Source organism: Anabas testudineus, chromosome 7, assembly GCF_900324465.2.
Source record: "Anabas testudineus chromosome 7, fAnaTes1.2, whole genome shotgun sequence".
NCBI lineage: Eukaryota > Metazoa > Chordata > Actinopteri > Anabantiformes > Anabantidae > Anabas > Anabas testudineus.
The window spans coordinates 16,711,738-16,725,049 of NC_046616.1; the positions used below are offsets into that span (position 1 = coordinate 16,711,738).

Consider the following 13,312-nt stretch of genomic DNA (forward strand, 5'->3'; position numbering starts at 1 on the left):
AGCAGCAGCAGAGCAGTGACTTTGGGCTCTATTTTAGAAATTGTATTCATTTTCCCAGGAAAGTTAGAGAGGTCAGTCCTTGTTTTACTCAAATGTGGCTGCGGCCTTGATAGAATGAATCATACTGAATACAACAGTGAGTCACACCAGAGTGATGCAGCGATGAACACTGTACGTTTATAATCCATATATCATACTGTAACAGGTAAAAGAGACATTAGAGCAACATCAGTACCTCCTTGCCTACTTACAGTTATATGAAATAATTGTTTACCTTGTTGGATAAAGCCTTGGAGGCAAATGGAGAAAACATTTACTGTGGCTTACTGTTGTCATTTTAAATAAATCCTGTAGCAATTTTCTTCCACAGTCACCAGATTTGTCCTGCCCAGAGCAAAGTATGTCAAGTCCTCCTAGACAATTCTCCATTTTATTTTCATCTCTTCAAAACAAGAGTGCATAAATACTCCTGTTATTCTAATCAGAGACAGTGCCCTGCTGTACGATTGGCTGATAGCTGATGACTCATTTCAACAGGCTGGTGTGGGGCTGGCAAGAAGAGGGTGGATGGGTGGGTGGGTGGGTGGTAGTGAAAAGGGGGAGCAGGAGAGTAGAGCTTTCTCCCACTGCTTGGGTACACTCGTGTGCATTGTTGTCAGAGTGTGCTGTGTCTCACGCAGAAACACACAACATTAATACTTGGAGAGGGAGTCACCTTAGTCTATATACACTTTCTTACTGATTCTCTGCTCATCTCCCCTCTTACAGACGTGAGGAGCAACACAGACTGAAGGAAAGAGCGCGAGAGAGAGAGAGACTTGTGCTGATCACTGAGTCTGCATCACCCCCCCCCCACCACCACCACCACCACCACCACCACCACCTCCTCCAGTCTTCTCTCATGCTGCTACAGTACGTACGTGTGAAAGGCAGAGAGAGAGAGAGAGAAGCAGCGGAGGCACAGCTGCTGTTTGTCTCCGAGACTCAAAGAGAGGAGGAGAGTGCCGTGAGCTGTGCAGTGCAGAGCAGAGCCGCTCAGTCCTCTGGTATGTGTCCACTGTGAGCGACTCAGTCCAATCCCCGTGCACCTCCACCGCTGTCTGAGCAGCCTCACACTAACAGGTGAGTCTTTGACAGTGCCACTTTGACTTGACAGACCACTGTGATTATTTTTAGGATTTTACAGGCAAAATGTGTTTAGCTGTTGTATTGGGTTATTTTTTTTATCTCAGAGTGTTGGTAGCACATATTTAGTGATTGAACAAATGCCAACATGGTCAGATGAAAGTTTTTCCTAAAAAATGAGATGTATCCACCATTACTGCGTTTATATGGATGTGGAGGGCGGAGGTGCCATTACATGTGCGTTTCAGTTTGTGTGAAGGTTTGTTTTGCCTCATGACTGTGGAAGTGAAAAAAAGACCAGTGGGACTTGGGGAAAGCGTTGACTGTGACAGGAGTGAATGTGTCTGATTTCATCCCCGTTTCCCCATGTGTAGATCCATGTGTCCCTGAAAGAGAGAGTGGGTGGAGTGTGAACTGTTTCAGATCTGCTACTGTTGTCTCAGTCTTGTTTAGAAACAGGAAGAAAAACACACACACACACACACACACACACACACATACACAAAGAAGACTGTGCCATCTCAGATGCTGCGCTTAAGGCGGGCTACAGAATTTGATAGGACACAGATTGTGCACATATTTCGGTGGGTAGTGTGTGTGGACGCAGCAGTTTATCGACAACTGTCAGGGAAATCTGCAGGTGTTTACATTTCAGATTTAGGCTGTTTTTCCTCAGCTTAGTTTGAGCCTTTTGTCTCAACTGCGCAAGAGAACTACTGCATCCATCTCTATTTGTTGGAGCACTGACAGGATGCGATCACTGTGTTACAAGATTCTCAAACAATATTCTCAGTTCAAAGTATAATCGAGAGATTTTCAACGTGTTGGCTTGATTTTCCAAAATGATCCATCTGATGAGCAAGATTATGCCAGATTTTATGTTAATTTGATATATTTATAGTTGTAATCCTGATTTTATTATTAGTTGATGACATGTCCACTTTTTGAGTGACAGTTGTCATTTATCGTGTACATTTTCGTCATATTGATGAATATTCATAATTGTTTTGGCCACGACTGAGCTTCATCCATGACTTCATCATTTAGTTGTCACATGAAGCTCTGTTCTAATCTGTCACCTAAACAAACCATTTCCAAATTCCGCACCTTCTCCTCCATGTTAGTATGAAACACTTGTCGCTTGTACTGTTGCATCCTGGGATGTAATTTGTGTGTAATGGCAGCTCCAGAGTGTTTACTGCAGGAAATCAGCAGGTTGGTCCAGAATGATTTCCTCCGGTGGACAACTTGTTGATTCGACTTCAGTTCTTTTCAAGTTTTCTCTTAATCTGCCACAACATACTTGAAGTCTGTTTCAATTGTATACAAAGAAATGCAGCCTTCTGAATAGGAGCATATGGCTGAATGAGATTTCACAGAGAGACATTGTCAGTGTGTAGATGGTTTAAACCCCTGAGCCATGACCGTGATCTCGGCTGCCATTGAGGGCGAAAAATCCCCTCAGTGTTTGTCTTCTTCACTGTGGATGCTACTGTTGTTTGCCTCTGACTGTCAGTCTGTCACTGGCTGTGATGTTGAGGAATCAGCCCCAGCTCCCTATTGACCCCGCCACATTCCTTTATCACCAATATATCTATCCCCTCATCCATCCGTCCGTCCATCAATCTATCCGTCCCTTCATGTTTCTCCCACCGGCTTTCAAGTGTTTGTCTCTTTGCCTCACACTGCACTTCCCTCCACCCCCCTCCGATCTGGTCGCCACAGAAACGGCTGATTCAGGAAGGGTGGGCGGGTGTCTCAGAGCTCTCGCTGCTCTGCCCCATGTGGTGCTTTCACAGTACATTTCTGCTTCTGTGCTGCTTTTATGGCCCTGATATGCTGACAGTTCAGGTGGCTCAGTCAGATGTTATACAATCATATCAACTACACAAAGGCTGTTTGTTCATTTCCCTCAAAGGACATGTATGGTATTTAGAGTTTAGCATTGTCATTCATGTTCAGTTTTTCTTCTAACAGTGGAGTGATTACAGAGAGCCTCTTCATTGCCCGCTGACAAATCACTAGAGCCGGGAGGTTTCTTTTAAAGGTTTACGTTGCTGAATTTGTGAAGACTTTATTTTTGATTCTGACGCAAATGCCTGTCTTTTGACTGGCCCTCTAATTAAGTATTGACTTGATCCTGGGAGATTTCAGACTTGTTTTTGCCCAAATTTGTATCCGACACTTATGTCGCAGTCTCACTGCGTGTGTTTAGAGACTACACTGAGGTGATTAATAATGTAATATACCATGACCGAGTCATTTAATAATAGATATGCTATGACCTTTCTCTTACATAAGGTCGACGAAGCAGAAAAAAAAAGTGTGATGGAGTACCAGATTGAAATGAATAGATGGAAATGAAAAGAAAATTCTTGGATAAATCACCCCCTTCTTACCCATGTATTACAGTAGCCCTCCCATTCAAAAAATAGCAAGCCACAGATAAAAGATTTGACTCTGTAATTATAGATGGATTTATTAGAAGTGGCTTTTTGTTTCTGTGCTGTGGTTTTATCCATTTTGTTGCTGTTTTAGGATAGCTCTGGTTGCCATGGGGACACTTGTACAGTAGCTTAAAACACTGCCTTTTCTGAACAGGAAATGAAACCTGTACTGCACCACAGTCAATCCAACCAGGACCCCATGAGCTTGTTCTGCTATGCCTGATTAAATTAAAATGGGAATTTGTATTCACTGAAGAGATACGTTGACGGCAAGCATGTACAAATCTGTCATTAATCACAAAGTTGTTCTTTCTGGAATATTATCAATTTATCTATTGAAAAAAGTTATTGACAATTAATACTATTGTACTATTTAATATAATGCAGACACTAAGGTCTCAAACCAACAATGGGATTGAGAAAAACAATTAGATAATTCTACCTCACAGACCCTCTCAGATTATGTGTTTTCTTTCTAGGTTTAGGGCAAAAACAGTATGTATATATGCAGGCTGTAGTGTTTTTTCCACCCTGCAGTGTTCAGCCATTACAGTCAGTGGTGACGCAGCCCGAGACTCTCACAGCACACTGCAGACCCGTCATGAGACACAGCCAGAACAAAGAGCACATACTGTCATCTAAGAGAAATACTGAGCATGGATGATGACACAGAAGCCTCCTTTCCAAAATACATTAAAAGACTGTACGTCAGGAGAGGCCATGTGCTGCTACTTATACGGATGCTGGCCTAGGCACCTGTGGGACCACTGTGTTACTGGATACCTCAGACAGAACACTTTAAGATTAATTTGTTTTCATTGAATATATATCAATTTCTAATCACTCTTAATGATTAGAAATGTATACATTTACAGGTTTAAATGTATGAGCAGGAGTTCACAAATGGCAACAGCCATACCATCAGAAGCTATGTGTCTGTGACAAAGCCATAACTAAACCTCAAAGGTAAGTTTATATAAGGATCAAAAACACTTGATTTCATATTTCAAACACATTAAGTGGATGTGTAAAAAACAAAAAAACTGAAGGAAGACATACATCATTAAATAATGTAGGCACCCCACCCCTGTAAAATATGCATTTGACATACACTACCACTCAAAAGTTTGGGATCACTTGCAAATGTTTGCCAGAGAAAATAACTATTTATGCAATTTACAACATTTTTATCTATTTCTCAAACAATTAAAATTAATCAAATGATTTCTAAAGACTGATCTACATTTTTGCATAGAGGCCTATTATTAACAATTATCAGTTCCCTGCATCAATCTCCTGCTATGGCTGCTAATTCAAGTTAATCATTTTATAACAGTTGTACTAATGGAGCAAACAAGGGAGCCTGGCATTCTTTTGGTTAGTTTAGTATCTAAACATCAGCAGTTTTTTGTTTACATGGTACAATAGGTACCAGTAGCCAGAAAGAGAGAACTTTCATTAGAGACCCGTCAGTGTGTGCGTCAGAGTGTGTAGTTTAAGACAAAGACACCTCACATGTCCTCAACTGGCAGCTGTGCTAAATAGTACACTTCAAACACCAGTGTCGGCATCAACAGTGAAGCAGAGACTTGCCAATAAAAACAAAATACAATGGTGTTGTCTACAGCTGAGTCCGCGTTTGAGGTCTTCGGATCAAACAAAAGAACATTTGTGAGATGGAGAACAAATGAAAAGATGCTAGAACAATGCTTAATACTATTAGTCAAGCATGCTGGAGGCAGCGAGATGGTCTTGGGGTTCTTTGAAGGTGGTAAAATAGGAGATTTGTACAGAGTGCAAGGGATCTTGATGAAGGAAAACTATCAAAATTGAAAGCTAGAATGCCTAAGGTCTATCAGGCTGTAATTGCTGTTTTGAATGATGAAGGAAATGTTTGAACACAATCATCATTTCCATCAAAAACATTATTTCTACTTCTGACAATGTCAGAGTTAGCTACTATATTTCCTAATCAGACCAATTTTACGTGCGTTTCCTTGGAAAACAATAAAATGTCTAAATGATCCCAAACTTTAAACAGTAATGTATATCAAAATAATTCTACAGTGGAAAGAAAAAGTATGTGAACCTTTTGAAATTTCATGGTTTTCTGCATTAATTCATCATGAATGATGATGTACCTAAAATAATAACACCAAATAAATTCTGATCTTGTCTTTGTTGAGAACAACCATAAAAACCTCATAGTGATACTGGAAAACGTATGTGAACCCCAGCTGGTTCAGCTGATGTACAGACATTCTCACATTATCCTGAAAAATGTTTTTTTACACTCAGTCACTGCAAGCTGGCCAGGCACTGATGCATCAAAGCAGGACCAAATCATGATATTTCCTCCACCATGCTTTACAACTGGGATGATGTTTTCATGATGATATGCAGTGACCTTTTTACACCAGTTGTAGTGCTGTGTGTTCTTTCTAAATAGTTCAAAACAGTTTCATCACTCCACAAAACAGTTTGCCAAAACTGCTGTGGAGTGTCAGTGTGCTCTTTGGCAAACTTCAGGCATGCACCAATGTTCTTTTTAGTAAGCAGCAGCTTCCTTTGTAGCGTCCTGCCATAGACACCCTGCTTGTTTAGTGTTTTACCTACTGTAGACTCATGAACACAGATGTTAGCCAGTTCCAATGATCCCTTCAAGTCTTTGGCTGTCACTCGGGGTTGCTTCTTTACCTTATTAATGAGTGTTCGTTGTGCTCTTGGGGTCATTTTGACTGGCCGCCTACTTCTTGGTAGAGTAGCCACAGCCACACTGTGAGGTTTTTATGGTTGTTCTTAATAAAGACATGAAAGATTTGATTTTTTACTTTTAATTTAGGCACATTGTATTTGTTAACTCTTGACTTAGATGTAGATCAGATCACATTTTATGACAAATTAATACAGAAAACCATAAAATTTCAAAAGATTTACATACTTTACCTGCCACTGTATGGTCTAGGCACAAAACCTTTCTAAAAAAATGTATTTGACCAACAGTAATACTGCATTATACTTATGAGGTCAAATACATTAAGTGTTAAAATGCAGATAGAAACAGCCCTGTTTTTGAATGTCCTCAAATTTTTTGAGGGCACTTCCCATGTTGAAGCCTTGAGTACTCTCTGTACTCATACCCCAGTGTCACACACTGCTCCAGCAACTAGAAGATAAAAATGGAGATTTAAAAATGTCACTTCAAAGGGTGTGACATAGGCCTGTAAACTAACTAAAGCTGCAACATAAGTAGACTTGGTGAAACATTGCAGACAAAATAAAACTGTCTGCATAATAAAAAGATCTCCTGTTAGAGATCAGCAGCAATCTGATCTGTTAAAGGTCTATTCATGTGCAGTAGCTTGTCCCTCTCTGACAGAGAGCCTTATTTCTGTCCAGAAACTATTAAAAAATACATCAGTGAGGCTCACTGCTTCACTGGGTGACATGTTCCTTCATTATTATGAACATACATACATAGTTTATTTTGAGTCAGTGCCACATACAAAGTTGCTGTTGGTAACAGAAAGGCAGAGTATCAGTTACCTTATCCTTGTCTGTGTTGAAAAACCATCAGGGACATATAGAAAGGCGAAACCAGGGATGCCATGGCTCCATCTAGGAACTCTTTAGAAGACCTAAACCTTGACTCAGTAAAACCTGTGGCACATATCCATCCAAAAAAGACTGGATACAGCTAGAAAACACAAACATGTCTTAGTTTAAAACTGTCGATGTGCTGAATAAAAGAACACACACTCTTTACATGGAGTGAATTTGCGTTTGATATTTTTGTTTTTGCTGACGCATAGTGAAAAAGCACCAAATCTAGGCTTAGCTGTGCTGATTGAAAAGATTGTCTAGCAATGGAGCTCACTGTCAAGGTTCAGAGATAGTTCTCCTTGGGTGCTTCTTTAATATAGTTTCTCATATTCCACTTAGTTGCCACCAAGACTGATTTTTGTCTTTTAACTGAACATGTTGAATTGGGTAATGTAGGTAATGATGCCTTTGTTAAATATTTCCTAAATGTTACCACAATTACTGAAAATAACTTCCTTTATAATCTTGGCAAGTCAAAAGAGGCTACTCAAATGCTAAAACGAACCCTACTCAGTTCAAAATACACGGAGACCAAATGAAAAGAATCACGCATTATGTAATGTTTGAGCTGCACACAGCTTGATTTGATTTCCATGTGGAGCGAAAGGTGAATATTTAACCTCCAACCAGTCATTATTACAATCAAGCTCCTCTTGAAGTAGATCCTAGATGATTCCTGGCGGCTGCCTGCTGTCTGATGACTAATGTTCCCCCAAGCGCCATATCAAAGCGCCTTAATTGGTTAGAATAAACCAATCATTAACTTGCTCATTAAGGTTTATTGTACTGTGACTCAAATATAGCAAACTTCTATAATTGTTCCCAAAGCCACGTTGTGGTCCTGTCTGCGACATTATGCAGGACTCATCAGCAACAGCATCCTGACTCACTTAGGTTGTTTAAAGATTCCTTGGCACTTAGCGTCAGGGTGTTTCTGCACCGATCTCGCTGTTCTGGCCAGAAAATCCCATCTGGACCCACTCTTGCTGCCATCTGCTCTCTTATTGGCCGGTCCCTTTGACAGTTGTGAGACCTCTAGTTTAAAATGGGCCCCACACACTGTTGTTGGATGAAGAAAAGAAAGGTGAACAAGAGGAGGAGGAGCACACACAGGCAGAGAGATTCATAGCGCTTTGGGTTTAAACTCGATTCATCACAGTACATTTCTTCAGAAGCCGTGGCACTGCGCGTCTCAGCAGTTTCCACCCAATCTCTGTGTATCTTAGAAAGTGCTGACTGGCTTACGATTGGGATCACTAAGAGAACAATATGCAGCTTATGCTTAGTCAGAAAAAGACTGCTTCCCTCAAATTAAAAGTTATACACAGGAAGGAGCTGAGGGGAAAAGAGAAACAGCGGCAAATGGAAGCCTCAGCCAGAGTGCAGGTTTATGGATTATTGCCGGGGGAGAGTGGCAGCGTGATGTAAATGCCATTGCGGGTGCCGTTGGTGTTGATTGTGGTGCTAGTTTGGCCTGACTGATGAATACGAGAAAAGTTAACTCTAGGGGAATCATCTGTGGTGCTGCTGGGCCCTGAGGTTTAGAACTCACTCCATCCTCATACTAATGGCATCATTACCGGGCCTCTGAAATGGCATTTTCTCACTCATCCATGAGTATACACACACAATCCAGCATGCTTACACATGCAAAAACTCACAGATGCGGATAAATACCCAAGGAAAAAATATAATCAGTCGATGCAAGGAATTGATTTATGCACTCATTCATGATTATAGATGGTACTGCTACTTCGGAAAGTAGGAAAAATGAGTTTACTTTCTCCATCTTTCATAGATAAGCCATGTTGAGACAGAGCTCTTTCCATTTGATGCCAATTCAATATGTATAATGTGTACAATCTACAATAGTATACTCAAATGCTATTATACCAATGAACTAACATTTTTTAAAAATGCTTTTGTTGTTTTCAACCTCTCAAAAGAAATTGATGCTTATTCTCACGTTTATTAACAAACACAATAGGATGAAAAAAAAATTAACCCCTTACTGGCAACCTGTGAATTAAGCAATAATAAGAATTGCATAAGCAATTATTAAATGTGGATTGTTACACATTAAAATGTCATTTGAGTTTCAAGTCGTATTGTATTTAACAGCTATAGTTTAAATTCTCAAAAGGGTACTGAAGACTTTTTAAAGGAGAAAGTTTAGAATGAATATTATATTATTGCTCTTAGCTTTTATGAATGGGTTCTTACTCTTTGTTGGTTCTAAAAAATATTTAGACCAATAGGAATGTTTTAAAGATGCTAGGCCTCAATTGATTTCCAGGTCACAAAGAAAATAAAGCAGGGGGAGACATAAATATGAGCTGGCAAACAAAGAAAAAAAGAAAAAGAAAACATATCAACCTAAAGCCTCGGATCCAAATTCTCCTGGACATTTACAATGTGTCATCTCCATCACCTTCTTACATTTTCAAAATTTCAAAATGGAAGAGCGTACAGACAAAAATGCACAAATTTACACTAACAGTCAAAGGTTTGGTTAGAAATTGCCTTGTTTTCATGACAACATATGTTTTCTGCTGTACATATTTGCATAATGGTGTTCTAATGATCGAGTAGGATTTTAAATTAATAAACTGCATTAGCAAACACAGTGTGCCAATGGAAGACAACACTACCATTTGCTGATAATGGACCCCTGTATGTCTATCTACTGTAGATATTTCCTGAAAAAAAGCAGCCATTTCTAGCCACAATAATAATTTCTAACATTAACAATACCTGTACTGACTTTCTGGTCAATTTGATACTTGGAAAACAAGAGTAAACAAGTGGTGCCAAACCTTTGTTTGGTTGCATATAGCTATATTTTTATAGAAATACACATTCACAAACTTTCACACTATATGACTTGCATTATAGTAGAAATCTTTTTTCAATCAAAATCGAAGAGTTATCTTTTTCACAGTTCCATCTGTCTTCTCAAATCAGCCTCACGACTTCGTCTGATACCTTCTTAAATGTGTGAGTTTGAAATGGTATTCATTCTTGGAAAAACTATTTATTATTGGAGTGGTATAGCCAAAAAAGTGATTCAATATATTCTATCGGGTGGTTTTTAGGTGGAGTTCATTCCTACAAAAAAAAACAAACAAAACAACCAGGAGAAAGAGAAAAGAGAACTTTTAGTCTTGTGCTTGACTTTGGATTATACCCTCTTGCCATAAGTATTTCCATTATTCAATGATGACATTAATGCTGCAATAAAATAACAGTTTTGCTACTGTTTAACCTTAATTACAACAATTGTAACATGCTGATCTTTAGCATTTGCTAATACTTGCTAAATAGTACTAAATAGTAACAATATTTGTCCTTTGAGAACCATAAATCTGTAAAAGTGTTGCAGCTATATCCACCAGATATATGTTGAGATAACTCAGTTCAGATAAAAGTGTTGGTCTGACTGACAGACCAACGCTGCCGCCCCCCTCCCCCCTGGAAATAGTTAGAGGCCCTGTGATTCATAATTTGCGTTAATTTGATTTTAGACTTCCTCACAACACAATTTATATTATGTATGTAATTGTTAAAACACCTCTGTGCCCTGGAGATGATGTAGGAAAAGTAAACAGTGCCTGTTTAGAGCCATTAAATCTTCCAGCCCTACGAGGCTGCAGTGAAATCACTTAACAGACCAAAATCTTTGGTTTCCTCTTATGAGCTCTGCGTCACTCCACACGGCTCTGACGAGATCAGAATGTGATGCAGGCAAAGCTGTTAACTATCACGCCTCTTCTGAGAAAACCACACACTCAAATACTTCAAGCCAACAGATCCTCTCCATTGCTGCACCACCTGCCTCTTATCAGCTCCTTCATCGAGCACAATAAGATCACTGCTGATCCTCTTGTCTCAGCCCATGGTGTAACAACAGTGCTCCCACTGCAGGGCTCAGCTGTTTCCCCAGGGCTCCCCAGAAGCCAAGAGTATAAAAATGTGCTCCCCGGCCGTTTTGCCTCTCCTTCTCTGACTTTTTTTTTTTTTATGCACACAGCCATCTTTGCTCTTTATTGTTATTGTAATCTGGGTTTCTGGTTGTTTTCTGTAAAGAACAAGGTTGGGGGCCAGTAATGGAAAGTAACAAAGAACATTTATTATAGTACTGTTCTTCAGAATACTTTTGAAGGACTTGTATTTATTTAGTTTTTTCAATTCAATTTTACTACATTACACAGAGAAATACACTGTTGTACTAGTATTGTACTCATGTATTTGACTTACAGTTGACTACAGTTTTAAGGTCAGTCCTTTAGACCTGATCCTGGTCCTGCCGTGTTTCAGTCTATGAGCAGTTTCACCAAAAGAACATTTTAACTCTACCTCTACAAACAACCTGTATTTAATGTAACGTTTTACTTACTTCCTGTGCTGGCTGTGTTAAACCTATACCGTGTGTGTGTGTGTGTGTGTGAGTCCTGCCCTGCTGTGTGGTCACCTGTGGCACAACAAATAACGGGCCCCTCATTTTGGGCTTGATTTGTGTTTGCTTACTTTCACTGCTCCCCGCTAGCTCCCTGAATGTTTCACTGGGTATCTCTGATTTTGTTGTTGCCTTCGATGGCGGCTGCTCATGCCTGCCCTCTCATCTGGCTGGAGAGTTCACAAAAGTGGGGGTGTTATGGGAGTTATTTTGGTCACAAACTCATCTGGAGGACCATCAGGGGAGATCCAGTGCCACAGAAGTAATTGAATTTGAGGTTTCAGCTAATGATTTTTCCAACAGCGGGATGTTGTGTTGACCCCCCCCCCCCCCCCCAACCACACACACAAACACACACACACACACACCCTTCTCCTGCGCTCACAGTGTCATGCACGGCCTGAGCAGAGCGTCTCTCAGCCAAGCTCTACATCATCCAATAATGGAACTGGAGAAGCTAAGTACCTCCTACTCTTTTAACAGCCATGATTTAATAGCACTTGTTAATCTAACATCACGTATAGAGCTTTCCATTTTGTGTATAATCTTACAGGAACAGATGTTATATTAGATTCATTGCCTTTGGACGAGAACGGCACTGTTAAAAACCAGTTAGAGCCTAATGAATCTCAATAAGCCGAGGATACTATATTATACCTTCACATATGAATCAGTTATTTGGTTATTGTGTATTCAACTAGTAAGGACATGTGTTTCACTGTTTAACCAATCTACTGATATCTTGTAGTGTTGTTTGCTGACAAGAAATTGTCAAGCCTCAAATTAAATGTCCTCTAAGCTTATCTATGACCACAGCACTTAGTTGTATTTGTATATATGTACAAAAAGTAGTTCATTACATATCCTAAATAATATATGATATATGATTGATAAATGCAATGCACATAATATTGACCATAATATCCCACAGTATTAAAGAACAATATCGCCATTTATGTAGGTTGCAACAGGTCTCTGTAAAGCCAGAAACTGACATCTGAGCTCATACAGTAACACGTATAATTAGCTTGAACATCTGTAGGACTATATTAAAGTAAAGTATGTCTTAACTATCTCTGTAACCTTTGAAGTACAGAACTCTGTCAGACTCCTTGCTGTTTTTTTTTTTTCTCAGAGACAGACTGACAGCTTTGAAGTTGCTCTTAAATTTGAAACAACGTTGAGTCCGATTCGTCTCCATTTCAGTCAGGAACAGACCTTTTCCCCTTGGACCTCGCATCTACTCACCTCCATTGTTTATCCATTTATCCTTTTTATGTTGCTCTACATAATCTCCATCTCACTTTCTGTCTTTTCTTTACCAAATCTCATTCAGTTATCTGCTCTCTATTAAGCTGTACTTAATATATTTATTTCTCTTTCCAGCTCACATGCAGCTCTTATCACAAATTGAGTGGGTATCATAATTGTTCCTCTTATCCCACCCTGGCTCAGCCCACTGCGTGCGCACACACACACACCCACACACACACCCCAACACACACACACACACACACACACACACACACACACACACACACACCCTGGCGCTGCGTTGTAACCCATTTAGGTGCAACATCTTGTCATTGCCCTTCAGCTGCACAGGCTCACTGCTAATGGGCACCAGGCTTTACTCATTAGTTAATTATGTTTTGTGATAATGTCTACATCTTTGAGCTGT

The 13,312-nt window shown here is 39.8% G+C and overlaps 1 protein-coding gene across 1 annotated transcript in view; it reads left to right on the plus strand.

The window, feature by feature from the left end:
* The first annotated feature begins 968 nt into the window (after nucleotides 1–968).
* Nucleotides 969–13,312, plus strand: part of LOC113166887 (prickle-like protein 2) — a 35,334-nt gene continuing 22,990 nt past the window's right edge. Inside the window, exon 1 of the mRNA XM_026367086.1 lies at nucleotides 969–1,122. The gene's annotated coding sequence lies outside the window, so the exon portion shown is untranslated. The remainder of the gene's footprint in view (nucleotides 1,123–13,312) is intronic.